This window comes from Equus przewalskii, chromosome 8 (assembly GCF_037783145.1).
Source record: "Equus przewalskii isolate Varuska chromosome 8, EquPr2, whole genome shotgun sequence".
Lineage (NCBI taxonomy): Eukaryota > Metazoa > Chordata > Mammalia > Perissodactyla > Equidae > Equus > Equus przewalskii.
In genome coordinates this window covers 49,001,311-49,015,923 of record NC_091838.1, presented here as the reverse complement: position 1 = coordinate 49,015,923, position 14,613 = coordinate 49,001,311, and the positions used below count along the sequence as shown (strand labels likewise).

Genomic DNA, 14,613 nt, shown 5'->3' with positions numbered 1-14,613 from the left:
GGTTATCACCTTCAAGAAGCTTTTGTCTGATTGCAGAGATAAAACCCATGAAAAGTAGTTGATATACAAAAAATAAAGAACTGTTCAATGGAAACGATGCCATAGAGCTGTACATACTTACCTTCCAGATAATGTACAGGTTTAGTGCATTATCCGGAGGAGGGAGAGATGATTATGGAAAGGACTCGAGATGAAACTTGAGTTGGGTTTTTCAGGGTGGGTAAGACTTGGATTGACTTAGAAGGGCTTTGGGCATTACAGGAGGAAATCACAAAATAATAGAGCTTAAAGTGGACAAGGATCTTTCAGGATCAGGTAACCTGGCCTGTGCGTGAATGCCACCAGTGAGTCACCGCCTTCACAGGTAAGCTGCTCTGTTTTTGCTCAGCATTACTCATCAGAAAGTTCTTTTGTTTGGTCTTCAGGTGAAATCTGTATCTCTTCCCCATGCCAACCCCTTAACTTCCATTCGAGTCCTTTCTTTGCAGAGAAATTAGATTTCCTCTTCCATATGTGACCCCTCGAGGTATTTGAAGAGGACTATTTTATGCCCCCTTAAGTCTTCTTTTTTTCCCTAGTTTTTTCAGCTGTTCCTCATTTTTCATCATTTCCAGACATTTTGCCATCCTGGTCACTTTTCTGTCCACATCTCAAGACCCTGCCTTCACCAGTACATCTTTCTCCTGTGAAGCACAGGTCTGGGCACTCGACTGTTGAAAACCTTCGGCAGCTCTCCAGTGCCCACAGAATACGTGCAGGCTCCCGGTTTACTCAGCAGCTGTGACAGAGTTCCCCACTGGGAACAAAAATATTTGCACCATGTCTCCTCCTCTGTGAAATTCCACTTTAACCAGAAGACACAGCACAACTGTGATGCAGCGTCTAATGTGTCCCCATCTCCACTTTTCCTGGGAGTGGATTTGGCTAAGCCAGGCCAAGGTTCTTGGTGGGGGAGGGAGAGGAAGGGAAGTGGGGTTTTGTGGTTGTGCTACTTTTCCTTTGGTGAGGGAGCAAGGCCATTGTCGAGTTGTGTTGTCCTGGCCGCCGTGTGGTGCCTTCCAGGGATGCCAAGACTGACATGCAATTGCCAGGCCTCCCTCCTGCTCTGGCCTCAGCTCAGTGCTGTGTCTTGCCCACGGCTGCCACAGCCTTGACCAAGGCAGAACCGCCACCACCCGTATCCTGAGTGTGAGCTCGTGAGAGCCCTCGGGCCCTGATGTAACACAAATGCTATGCTGGCTGAGTTTCTGATTTTCACCACTCCCTGAGGCTTACAGGATCTTCTGTGGCATTTAGACTGGCTGGGAAAATAGGTTAGTTCCCAGAAAGACAGATGACCGAGGCCTGCAGAATCCATCTTTAACACTGTATAGATTAACTTTCATTAGCTTCTGTTTGCTGGTCTCGCTCTGTCTCATAATGACTTGAGCTGTTCTAGTCCAACTCAGCACACTTACTGCAGCATTCTGAAAGGAACACTGTCTATAAATTCAAGGAAGAAGAGGAGATTGTACTGAGAAAACTCAGAATGACTTCTTGTTTTTCTTCTGTGTCATTTTAAAGTTGGCAGACTGGTTTCTCTGCAGAGCCCTTATTCCATTCTGATATTTCTCATATTTAGCTGTTGATTTCCTGTAAGCTCCATGAGAGCTTCCAGCACTGTATTTTAATTCTCTGCATAGCACTTCTCACTTCCTGATATTTCTATTTGTTGATTGTTGTAAGCTTCATGAGAGGAGAAACCTTGTCATTGTTTTTTACTCTGTCCCTAGCATCTAGCACATGGTAGACACGCAGAGAATATTTGTGCAATGAACGTTACATCATGCTTGGTGTAAAACGCATTCTTCTCCATACTTTGGAGTGGGAGTGGCCTTATGAGCCTTGTTGGGTTTTAGCAAAAAGAGAAACATTTCCAGAATTAGTGCTATCTGAAAGACACCTCCTCCTGGTTACTCAGTAGTCCCTTATGGTTGCTCCCAGGGTCCCGCCACCAAGGGTCATCTGCCCACCCCACTCCTGGAATTTTCTGGAATAAAAAGCTGCCTGCTGCATTATTTTTCCCTGGGTTTTTGCTCTCTGAGTATTTTTTGCCCATTTATATGTGGCCTGAACAGATTGAGCTGAGTACCCTGTTCACCGTATGACAAATATTTTGCTCCCAGTCTTGTTTATTACTCCCTTATCTCCCTGAACAACTGGAAAACTGCCTCTTTATTTCATGAGAGGTCACAGCGTTCAAGTCCAGGAATTGAACTTCAGATAGTTAGACATTTCTATCTGCGTCTTTACCAAACATACTGTTTTCTTTGGAAGGTCTTCCTTCCTTCCTCTCTTTTTACCTCCTTCCCTCCCCCTCCTCGTTCTCCCATCCTCTCCTTCTCCCTCGCTTCTTTTCTTTGACAGGCATTTGTTGAATACCTGTGACGGGCCAAGTCCTGTGCTAAGTTCTGGGGATACCATGGTCAATAAGACAGGCGGGATGCCTGCCCTCTCAGAGCTTATGATCGTGAGTGTTTATTAGAGATGCCCCCCCAACACACACACGTATCATGCTTCAGTTGAAGGGTTAAGTTCTATTTTAACAAATATCATTCTGATGTGGAGACTGAGTTGTGGAATCAAACCAGGCTTGGGCTGACATCCTGGGTCTTCTGTTTACTTCCTGGGTGACCTTGGGCAGGTGACTCAATCTCTTAAGCCTTCAGCTTCCTCAATGGGGAGAACACTGGCATCCACCTTACAGGATTTGTGGGAAGATGAAATACATATAGTTGAGGTAAAGCACTTAAGACAGGACCTGACTCTTAATAAACGTTGAGAGTGAGTTGAGGATGCTGATAACAGCTGAGAGCCTGGATGGAGCGTTCGGGAACAGTTTGGCTATGATACACATGCTCTTAATCTCCTGTTGCTTGATGGAAGGATAACAGGATCTATTAAAATTAACAGAAAGGAAAAAGAACTAAAGATCTTTGGGATACATATGAGTACAGTAATCATATTTTCTGAACTCAAAAAATCAGCCCGTGTAGTCTAACAACATGCATATGTGCTTCTCCAGGGAGTGGGCAGCGTGTTTGCATCTGGGCCACTGGTCACTGTGTATATGACCACACATCTCCTGTAACAAAAAAGCTATTGAGAGAAGACAAGGAGCTTGCTGGGGAGGGGGTGCAGAGCAGAGAGAGAAGGAAGAGAGATGACAAAGCCCCCGGGCTTTCTCATTTCCTGCTCTGTTTACCATGACTTGCTTATAGCTTTTATGGCTTTCTCTTTAAATAATTGAAGAGCATCTTAAGTACCAGGCCCTTCCATAAATCACACCAAAGTGAGTAATATGTCCTATTGCCCTATGCTGAACTAGGATGGAAATCCTGTGTGTTGCACTCTGAGAGGACCGCTGTGTGTCATAAAGAGGGAGTTCATTGCCGAATGGGAGGGCAGGTGTCTGTGTGTGCTGGAGCCAGGCTCTGCCCGACAGAAGACCCCAGAAACCCTCAGGGCAGAGTGAACACACCTGAAAGGACATGGGGTTGCCTGTGAGTATTCACATGTGTGTGGCCTTTAACGGGGTGTCTGTTTAAAATAGTTACAGAGCAGTTAAGTGTCTAAGGGGCCATGTTGAAATCCCCTCGTTAACACCAAGTGTCTTGCTTGAAAAATTCAGCTTATTTGAAAACTAGTTTCTTGTTTTAGTGCCTTTTAAGCAATTTGAGCACTTAGAATGACTCTTGGGAAACTTAACAACAATTCCAAAAAAAATACCCTAAAGGAAAGAAAAATGTCTCCCAATTCTCTTAGAATACTTTTTATTTTTCAGCAGAGGTATCTAAACATAGTAGGGTGTGAATATTGAATAAAAATAGTTTAGGACAAAAATAGGAAACAGAGACTTGTTCTCCTGGTGTGAAAACACATGTAACAATCACAATATTTTTCTTTTTTTCCACTTTAACCATTTCTGAAAAATGTTTCATGCTGGGCAAAGAGTTGTTTCTCCTTCTCTCCGTCTTCTAATTCCCTTCCTCAGTTTTTTTCAAAGGATTTACATTTCTGTGTGTCTTTGTTTCTTCTTTAAATTTAAATTTCCATTAGGAAAAGATGCAGAAAAGACCGTAGTGAGATGAAGTGAGTCCACATAAACCTGCTATTTCCTCCAGGGTCAGCCTGCCCTCCCCTGACTTCCGGCGCTTCCACCATGCCCAGCCCCTCCCCACTCTTCGCCTTGTGCACTCTTAGCATTGGTATTTCTCCTATGTAGCCCTTATCACAGTAGTAATTTAAGAATAAATTTCATAATTTGTGTTTTAGTATGTCCCTCCTTTGCTAGGCTGTAATCTCCATGAGGGAGGAGAGGAGACGTTCCGTTCACCTTGGTATACTCAGGGCCTGGTCCCAAGCCTGGGCTCGGTTTATGCTGTCCAAGGAATCAGCCTCAAAATACTTGCAAACAATCAAATAAATAAATTGCCAATAAGGTCTCAAAAAATCCACGTGTGAGATTTATTTTGTTTATAGCTTTAAATTTTTTTTATTTTTTATTTTTTGGTGAGGAAGATGGTCCCTAGCTAACATCTGTGCCAGTCTTTCTCTATTTTGTATGTGGGACGCTGCCACAGCATGGCTTGATGAGTGGTGCATAGGTCCGCACCCACGATCTGAACCCATGAACCCCAGGCTGCCAAAGTGGAGTGTGCAAACTTAACCACTATGCCACTGGGCCGGCCCCAGCTTTGAATTCTTGAGTCATGGCATACATCAAATGCTGCAACTAAGTCGGATGTGAACATTCGAGTTTCTGAACATATGAACTGATTTCAAATAAATTACCTTCTCATCCTTGTGTGAGATAGAGAAGTGTGGATAGTTTTACTAACTTGGAACTAGCATAAGGAGAGTAAGTCATTGGTGGATGGGTCCCCAAGCCCTGGTCTGTCATGAGAGCAGTCAAAGAGAAGTGCTTGTGTACCAGTCAGGGTCCCAGCAGGAAGTGGAAGGCACTCTTGAACTGGCAATACGAGAATTTAACAAAATCATGACTTACTAAAGTGAGGGTAGGGTTTATAGAAACTATTGATGGTGCAGTACCCCAGGGCTAGCTACAGCTGGGAGCCTTTATTCCCTCAGTCCTGAGACGTCAGGGGATGGAGAGTTACCAGAACCCATAGAGGGTAGCTGTAAGGAGACAGCCACCTGACAGGAGCTGTGCCCTTTGCCAAGGAGCACAGCCAACCCGTAGCATCTGGGCAGAGAGGAAGCTGAGGGAATGCAAACAGCACCCTCCCTCTTCTCCCACCTCCTAACATCCTGCCAGTGCCTTCTGTTGGTACAACTCAACCAGAAGTGAGGGGATAAGGGAAGCTATCGATTTAGTCCATAAAGGTCGGCTATGCAGGGCCCAGAGCAGAGTAGTGCAGGTTCGAGGGTGAATGTGAGGTGCGAAGAGAAGACGTAAAGTAAAAGAAGATAGAAGACACAGCTTGCATCCTCTTCGCTGAAACCCATCAGAGGATGCAGAAAGCCTAGAAAATGTGAAAATTCCATAATGAAATGAGGACACTTATGTGAAGGCCTCGGAGGGTCCACCTGGGCACTGTTCCATTGAGGAGAGTGTTATATCCAACGTCATGGAGCTGCTCGGTGGCAGCAGCTAACCTTAAATCCTAGAGGTCTCTCTAATTGGTTATTTGTCCAGAAAGTATTTGCAAGCACCTCAACGTGTTGGGCATGAGAGCCTTGTAAGGGAGATTTTTGGTGCCCTCATTTTCCAATAGTGCAAGGCTATGTCTGCAGGCATCCTTCAGAGCAGCTGCTCAGGTGAGGTCTCCAGACCAGCAGCAGGAGCAGCACCTGGGAGCTGGTTAGAAATGCAAATCCGTGACCACACCCTGTCCTTTGGAATCAGCATCTCTGAGGTTGGGGTTTAGAAACCTGTGTTTTAACAGCTCTCCAGGTGATTCCTCTACAGGCTTAAGCTTGAGAAGCTTTAGCAGATGTTACAAAGTTTTAGAATATGAAGAAATAAGTTCAGGGCTATGTGTAATACACACACACACACACACGCACGCGCACACACACACTATTGTAGTTCACAAATTTTATCTTAATCTTGGTGTGTTTTTAAATAGTCCTGTGAAAAAGAAAATTGGATTAAAGAAGTGGCTTTTAGTGTTTAGCTGATACCCTTCAGAGCCAATGGGGTCACTGGGCCAATCCACTCAACTAAAATAATATATTTATTTTTATAATTTCATTCGAACATAGGGTTCTAAGACTTAAGAAGCATTTGAAAACCGCTGTTTGAGACGATCTAAATTCCCTCTTCTTCGAATGTTCTATGGTGCTGTGTATACGTGTCAGTTGCATTGATTCAGTATGTATGGAATCTATATTTGTAGCTTACATAGTTGTGTTTTGTTTCATTTTAAAATATTAGCACTGACTTATGATCATAGGTGCTGTTTTTCCATTTCCTGTCTTTTGTAGTGTAGCTAAAAGCGTGTGCCCATGAACCTTTCTACCCTGAATGCATGTGCGATTTCCAGAATGGTGGTTACTCCTTGGCAGCTTGTCTTTTGTTGTTTATCTCTTATTGCTGTTTTGAACATAAAGAATTTTAGAAAGTGTCATTGCATTTCTGCTTGCATCAAGTCTTGTGTCTGAGTTGTCCATGTAAGCATTAGGCTGTTAAATATTTAAAAATGGAGAGGGGTATGGTTCAGCACGCAGGCTCAGAGTTGTTCTAATCCTGGTTCTGTATTTGGCTTACAAATCCAAAAGCTCATGCAATTGCCCATCATTTCTGTGCTTGCATTTTCTTATTTGTCATAAAGCCTTAATAATACGTTGCTTGCCTATGTTACATGTGGCAGCTCCAGAATTTCTACATAGAAGAGGGTTGGGGGCAGTAACCTTGCTGCTGGGGATGGGGGGTGGGATAGAAGGTAAATTTACTTGAAGATAAATTTGCAAAGCAAGCACACACTGGGGTTTTTTTTTTGGTTTGAATATCAAAATTCATAAAGTCAGAAAAGTCTTCCAAAGATGCTTTATGTACACTATATGGAAAAGCACTAAAATGGCAATTAATTATCATCAAAGAATAGTCTTTAAAAATTTTTTTGCATTGGCTTTTGGGGAGAAACTATTGGTGTGGGAAGGACTAAAGTTCTTGTTCCCAGCCACTTCTTGACAGCTCCTGGTGACCCTGGGATACTGTGAAGATAATAAACCAATGAAAGAATTGCTCAAGTGATGGAACAAAGAATTATCAAGCTGGTAGCATTTAGATTTCCTTAAGGTTCTTTAGAGAAGAGGCAGTGTTTGATTCATCTTTGTGTCTTTCCCCAGCTGCTCTGCACCTAGTACAGTGCCTGCCTTTTAGTAGCTGTTAAATAAATACTTGAAGTACAGATAAATGTGTAACTCTGATGTTACCTGGGTCGCCTTGTTCTTTGAAATATATATAAAATGGACTTGAACTCCATCCTAGGTGTTCCAAAATCCTGGAGGCTCTTGGTCTCATGGTCCACTTTTGCCCTGATTTCTGGTTGCTCTTGAGCTCTTGCTCACATGCATGGCTCATCAGTGGCCATTCTCCTCTCTCTGCCCTGTGTGGACCCCCCACGCACTTCCCAGCCCACTCTCCTTGGTTTCCCCCAACAATTCTCATACATGGGATTTGTGTGCAGTAGATCTCCAACCATTCAGAGATACCAGTTAGGTCATAATAGCACATAGATAATTTAGAGTTAAATCTTAGTTCTGTTCTTAAAAAGCCTCATGAGGAGTGTAACTTCCCATTTCTTAAATATGGGCTGCACATAGTGACTTCCTTTCAAAGGGGTCAGTATGGAAAGGTGGGAGGAAATAACTTTACATGGGAGAAACCTGACAAACACTACTTCAGCCAGGTGATCAGGGTCAACATCAACGGCTATAAGACATTGATAGTATGCACCCATGATATGATGTGATACATTTTCTCTCTCTGATCATCCTCCCCAAACCCCAGAACCCCAGTCCAATCTTGAGAAAAACATCAGACAAATCCATAGAGGGCCATCCTGTAATACACCTGACCAGTACTCCTCAAAACTCTCAAGGTCATCAAAAATAAGGAAAGTCTGAGAAACTGTCACAGCCAAGAAGAGCCTAAGGAGACGTAACAACTAAATGTGATAGGGTACCTGGAACATAAAAAGGATGTTAGGCAGAAACCGAAGAAATCTGAATAAACTATGGACTTTAGTTAATAGCAATGTATCAATACTGGCTCATTAATTATAACAATGTACCATCCTAGTGTAAGATATTAATAACAGAGGAAACTATATGGGGAGGGGGTGCAGTATATGAAACTCTCTTTACTATTGCCCAATTTTTCCATAAATCTAAACTTGTTCTAATAAGTAAATTCTATCAGTAAAAAAGAAAAGTCCCCTGGTCACATACCTGAAACAGAAGATTTCTCTCTGCCAATTTTCTTCCTTGCCTTCCTGGTCAAGGTGCTGGCTCCAGCACCCTGCCCATCCACATTGCTGCCCATCTCCTCCTCATACCGCTCCTGCTTTGGGCATCTCTAAATACACCTCCCCCACTAATCTCCATTAATTTCTTTCATAGAGAACTTTGGGGGGGGGGTGGTCTTTGTTTCACTCTAGCTCATCTAGTTGCTCTTGAAAGTATAATTACTGTTTCTTCCCACTGGAAATGAACAAACAAACTGAAAGAGCTGATCTCCAGCCCAGATCCAGCTTACGCTCACAGTTCCTGGGAATCCTGGGACCACAGCCTTTCAGTGGGACCTAGCTCAGGACAGCTAAATTGTACCAAGAGGAGCAATGTACACTGTGGAGTAAAGATTTGCTCTTCTTTCAAGACTTTTCATCAATATTGATTACATGGTTTTACCCTGCAAGTTAGCATTGAAATATTTCTAAACTATGTAAGCAGGTTGGGAAAAAATAATTTCTAATGCAGTGTCGGACACTGAAGATACAAAAAAATGTGCTTAGTGATGAACGCTCTGGAGATAAGTTGAGTTCACTGCGTAGCAGATGTCATATTAGCTTTCAAACTTTGTCGTTCCTGCAGAATTCTCTTTAGGTTACAAAGTGGGTTCTGATCCATGTTATTCTCATGAAGCCCATCTCACGAAAAGAAGGGGAAAAAAAGGAAAAGATATTTACTCACACCTTACTAGAGCTGCTCATAGATTATCTAATTGGATCCCTACAACATTTTGAAGTAGGTATTTTTGTCCCAACTTCAGACCAGGAAGCTGAGGTGAGTGGGCTTGTGTGTGGTAGTGCAGCCCATGAGTGGCCCAGCCAAGTCTGGACCCCAGCACTACCTGACCCAAAAGCCTGCAATCCACTCACATCCTCACGCAGCCCCTCCAGCAGGCCTGCTGCCTGTGTCATTGGAAGCACAAGATTTTGTCCAAGTCCTTGGCATTTGCTTTTATGTGTTGCTAGTGCTTTCCAGAAATAGAAGTTTTAATTTGCAAATGGGTTTTCCTTCTTATCGGCATTATCATCCTCCTCCCTGTCATATACTTCTAGTGAGTTGGTTGATTCCTGCTGGGAATCTTTTAAGAATACATGGAAAGGCCATTTGGGTTGACTCTCTTCCCATCCAAGTCAAGTCTAAGGGCCCAGTGTCCCAGGTGCAGAAGATGGCATGGCTTTCTTCTGACTCATTACATACTTTCCCATGGCTTTGCCAGCTTTCTCATACATGGCAGCTATAAGATGAGGGGAAGAGCGTCTGGTGAACAGCCAAGTGGAGAAAAATAGAGTCAGAAGGCCAGGTCAGTCCTTCTGGGGTTTCCGTCTTTTATTAGGCCACTTCAGTAAACAACAAAGGCAAGACTTTGGTGCTCACTGTGGGTCCAGTACCACTTTGGACCATCACCTAACCTTTGCAATCCGAGAGAAGGAGTGATTTGCAAAGACAGCAGAAGTTAAGTTGAAGACCACGATAGACACTGAAGCCTTATGCTTTGTATCTTTAGAATCCTTTAGGGAAATGATGTCAGTGGAGGAGAAATTTAAACAACATTGTAATAGGTACGGTTGATCCAACTTAGTGGGTTTATAGTTTCTTCTGAATTTGTTTAAAAAATCAAGCCTAACAAAGGAAACTATGAACAAAATGAAAAGACAACCCACCAACTAGGAGAAAATATTTGCAAATCGTTTATCTGACATGGGGTTATTCTCCAAAATATATAAAAAACTCAACAACAAAAAAACAATCTGATGAAAAAATGGGAAGAGGATACAAACAGACATTTTTCCAAACAAGATAATACAGATGAACGACAGGTACATGAAAAGATGCTCAACACTGATCATCAGGGAAATGCAAATCAAAACCACACTGAGATATCACCTTACACCTGTTAGAATGGCTATAATTACCAAGACAGAAAACAAATGTTGGAAAGGATGTGGAGAAAAGGGAACCCTCGTACACTGTTGTTGGGAATGCAAACTGGTGTAGCCACTATGGAAAACAGTATGGAGATTTCTCAAAAAATTAAAAATAGAAATACCGTACAACCCAGATATCCCACTTCTGGGTATTTATCCAAAGAACTTGAAGTCAACAATTCAAAGAGACTTATGCACCCCTATGTTCATTGCAGCATTATTCACAATAGCCAAGACACAGAAGCAACCCAAGTGCCCATCAACTGATGAATGGATAACAAAGATATGGTATATATATAGAATGGAATACTACTCAACCATAAAAAAAGACAAAATCATCCCATGTGCAACAACATGTATGGAACTTGAGGGTATTATATTAAGTGAAATAAGCCAGACAGAGAAAGACAAACAACCGTATGATTTCACTCGTATGTGGAAGATAAACAAATACGTGAACAAAGAGAACAGATTAGTGGTTACAAGAGGAGAAGGGGGTTGGGGATGGGCATAAGGGGTAAAGGGGCACATATGTATGGTGACTGACAAATAATAATGTACAACTGAAATTTCACAATGTTATAAACTATTATGATCTCAATGAAATAAAATAAAATAATCCACACACACAAAAAGTCAAGCCTAATACAATAACGGTAGAAGTAGAATTTTGTAATATGGCTTCCTGAGAACAGCCTAGTTTTTGTTAAATCACATATTAAGTTTGAGCCCTGAACCTTAACAACTATGTGGAGTAATATACTGCTAGAACATGGTTATTCCAAACAGCTAGAGCTTCACTGGTTGGGGCCACAAACATTCCGCAAAATATTCCAGCTCTTTGAATGGTAGAAATCCCCCTTCCAGGAGAGGGCAGGCATAGCAGCAATGGGAAATTTGCATGGAAAGATTTTGTTATTACAACTCAATTACAATGTAATACATAATGCAATTAATATATCCATGTGGTTGAAAAGAGGTTGGAAGGAAAAGTAGAAATCAGCAGATGCAGTTTAAACAAATGAACAAACCTCCATAATTTCCTTGTTAGGAGTAAGAAACAAAAGGCATGCAGAAAGTTGTTATTACCTGTACTTTAAGTATCTGGAGAGTACAGGCTGAAATAAGTAGGGACCTGGGCTTGCAAATGGTTTGGGCCAACTAGACTACCTCCAGAGATCAACCATTGATTAGAAAAATAAAGGTTATAAGAATCAGGTTAGAGGCAAGATGTTTAATGTTTATAGTTTCTTTTTATTTATTTATTTGTGATTATTTTGAGAGCACTTCAGGATTGTGCCTAAGTGCCTAAGCCAAATGATTTGTGCTTTATTATCTATAAACACACACATGTAATTAGGTTTATTCCTGCTTTTTACATTTTCTAGACTTAAAATAAATCAAAGAGCTTGGACGTATTTATTCTACAGAAGGTTGGGAGTCGTAAAGTGTTAGGTCGAATAGCAGCCAGATAGCAGCAGTTTCATATGATTCAATCTATGTGAAAGGGCCTGGTAATTCTAGATGTGTCACAAAATGCAATGAAACGTCATCCATCATCTGCTGGTAGTTATCAAGGATGAAGTTTCATATTGGAAGAAATTAAAAAGTCCTTCTGAGATTAATCTTGAAACATTCAGCTTTTTTCGCCAGGTAGAAGACATCCTGGGTTCTCTAAGCCAGTGACCACCTAGGAGTCGAGAGACCAGGTTTTACTTATGTCTTCATTAAAAGAGATGATAATTAATTCAATTAATACCTTCCCTCAACCTATGTCCTATAGTCAAGTGAAATAAGTGTTGAAGGGCTTTGAAAAGTTAAAAATTGTCTTGGGTAACATGGTGTTAGCATCATCATTACTAAGTGTTGTGAATTTGACTGAGACTGTTCAGAGAGAGGAGAACGTAATCTTGAGTAAGAGACACTATCCAGACGGCTCCGTCTGTTCTGAGCGGTATATCCACCAGCTAATGCAGGCGGGAGGTTTCTCCCCTTCATGTGAGAATGGGCCTGCAGAGCTTGGTTTAGATAAAAATGGAGACATCATTTGGATGGCACCTTATTTTTCTTAATTAAAAATATCTTTAGCTTTGTGCTGAGAACAGCAAGGAACAAACGGTTCTGTATGTCACCCGATCTAATGGAGACAGGTGGTGTGCTCAGCTTTTCCCTGGGTACTTTTCTCACGTGCAGAGAACGCGGATGTTGCCAAATTCCAAGGTGGTTTAAATGACTGAGCCGATGGAAGCTCTAACCTGCTTGTCCTCCTGTGAACACAGGAGAATCCAATCACCGTTCATTTGGGATCGTGTTCCAGAGCAACCTGGAGTCCACAGAGACGCTTAGATTGCCTTTGGTTAACAGGTGTTTTTCATCAGGCAATGGCACTTTTAAGCAAGCTCCTTCAGGAATATATTCACCAGTTCTCTCTGTTTACATTTTAGGGTTTTGCTGAGATTTTATTTGGAGGGGAAAAAAACCACCAAAAGACTTTGAAGAGCACAATGTAGAAAGCACATGCTATTTGGACTAGCATTTTGTTTTTTGTTTTTGTTTTTCCCTTGTTTGTTTGTTTTACATGAAAAAGGTGTGTAGGGTTTGGGGGTGAGTGTAGGGAGTGGGGAAGGAAGCTCTGAGCACCGTCCTTGGGTCAGATTACGGTGCATGTATTCTATCACACGTCCGATACACAGTGCGTGTATTAGATCGTGTGTTCTTCACAGCATCCCGTGAGACAGGGAGCATCATGACTCCTCGTACAGGTAAAGAGACTGAGCTTCAACAGCAAAGCACTCTAAGCAGTGCCTTGGTCTCAACTACTGACCTCGAAGAGTTGACCTTTGTTACCATGACTTAGTCCTACCTGGTTAAAATTCTAGCATGGAAAAAATCTATTTGTCACAAAAACTGTATATTGATTTCCTTGTTGGATCCAGAAAAGTCGCTCTGAGCTACTGGGGGCCTGGTGAAGTGGAACTTAAACGTGTTATTCTTTTTCTTTTGAGCAAGACAAACTGTCCTTTAAGGTCGTTGGCTGTTTCTGTTTCCAGCTTTTGTGATTTCCTCACCTGGGAGCAAAATTCCTTTGTTCTGGGAAGACCCTCTTGAGTAACCCCCTTTAGTTATGTAGATATAAAACAAATACCCACCCACTATTCTGAAAATATAGGAGAGTTTGGTCTTGGAGAAAACAGGAGCTCTGTAGATGGATAGAGGTGGTTATAAGTTCTCCAAAACTCGTTCTTATATGGAATCAAAAGGTTCCAGGGAAGAGTGCTCGTCAGATTTGCAAAAGGCCTTTTAAAGGGCAACTCTCCATATTCTTTTTCCCTTTGAGGATCTAACTTCTTCTCCTGGCCATCTAGACTGAGAATAGTGCAGTGCATGTGTGTGTCTGTATAAGTTGCAAGAGCTGTATCAACAAGCAGCTCTAATGCTGGGAATGCAGGCCTGCTTTGGAGGGGAGTGTCCAAGAGAATGAGACTCTGGGAGACAAGCCTCATCCACAGCTGTCATACTAGCCATGGGGTGGGCCTCAGTTTCCATAACTCATAGTAGAATTGATAAGACCTTAGGCCCTCGGTTTCGGGGCCACTGGATAGTTGTCAGGCTCTGGCGCTGGAGTGCTGGATTCTGTTTTTAGCAGTGTCAGTGTGGGTTGTCTACAGTGGGGGAGAGTGGGGCATTTGAACCAATTGATCCATCTTTCTACCTCCTCCTTTGCAAAAAGATAGTAACCACGTCTGACTGCTTGGATTGAATAGGGGCCCCAGGATTCTTGTCCCATCCAGACAGGGTGGCCCAGGAAGAAAGACTTCCTCATCAGAAGAGGAAGCAATCCTGGAGTCATACTGTTTTCACACAAAAAGGTGGTGAAGAAGTGCTTGGGTTCCCTAATACACATTTTTGGATTCCTTGATCCGGTTTGCTCCCCTCCCCTCGGAGAAATGGGCATTCAGCACACTTCCTCAGCAGCCTGTATTATGGATTATAACACTGTTCATGGGTCAATTGCGAAGTTTTAAGGTTTTAAGCTCATATCATAGTAAACACTATGTGATCACCAACAGATAGCTCATAAGTGGAAATAATTAGAATTTAGTTTGATCCAAAAATTTTCAGCAGCTGTTTTGAAAGCTCTAGTTCTTTGCCTTCATTAAGCATTGCAGCT

The 14,613-nt window shown here is 42.3% G+C and overlaps 1 protein-coding gene across 10 annotated transcripts in view; it reads left to right on the top strand.

Annotated features, from left to right (window-relative positions):
- Positions 1 to 14,613, top strand: part of NCALD (neurocalcin delta) — a 389,622-nt gene that overhangs the window by 148,216 nt on the left and 226,793 nt on the right. Inside the window, exon 1 of one of the 10 annotated variants that reach the window (XM_070631915.1) lies at positions 262 to 364. The exons of the other annotated variants lie outside the window; for them this stretch is intronic. The gene's annotated coding sequence lies outside the window, so the exon portion shown is untranslated. Of the gene's footprint in view, positions 1 to 261; positions 365 to 14,613 lie in introns of those variants that run through there. 10 annotated transcript variants of the gene reach the window in all.